The following is a 276-nucleotide window of genomic DNA, read 5'->3' as shown; positions in this document are numbered from 1 at the left end:
AGGAATGATGTCACTTTAAATATTCTAGTCAAACTTCTAGTTTATTTAGGCTTTCGATTAAGCAGGTTAATGTTGTTAAAGTAAACAGTTTAAAATCTGCAGATGTGTATATATATTATTTTTCATGATTACCCTTTCAGTGTCCTCCACTGTAATTGCAATCATGTTTGTTGGCCAGAACCTACACATTCTTTATGGAGCAACAGAGCAGAAATGTTTTATTACCAGCGACGCCCACCGTTTATTGCCGTATTGCTTATGCAATCGTTCTTAGAA

The 276-nt window shown here is 34.8% G+C and overlaps 1 pseudogene; it reads left to right on the top strand.

Annotated features, from left to right (window-relative positions):
* LOC119588886 overlaps positions 1–276 on the top strand; it is a 48,185-nt pseudogene that overhangs the window by 44,512 nt on the left and 3,397 nt on the right.

This window comes from Penaeus monodon, chromosome 24 (assembly GCF_015228065.2).
Source record: "Penaeus monodon isolate SGIC_2016 chromosome 24, NSTDA_Pmon_1, whole genome shotgun sequence".
Taxonomy (NCBI): domain Eukaryota; kingdom Metazoa; phylum Arthropoda; class Malacostraca; order Decapoda; family Penaeidae; genus Penaeus; species Penaeus monodon.
Note: the sequence above shows the minus strand (reverse complement) of the source record. Positions and strands in the feature narration are given on the sequence as shown.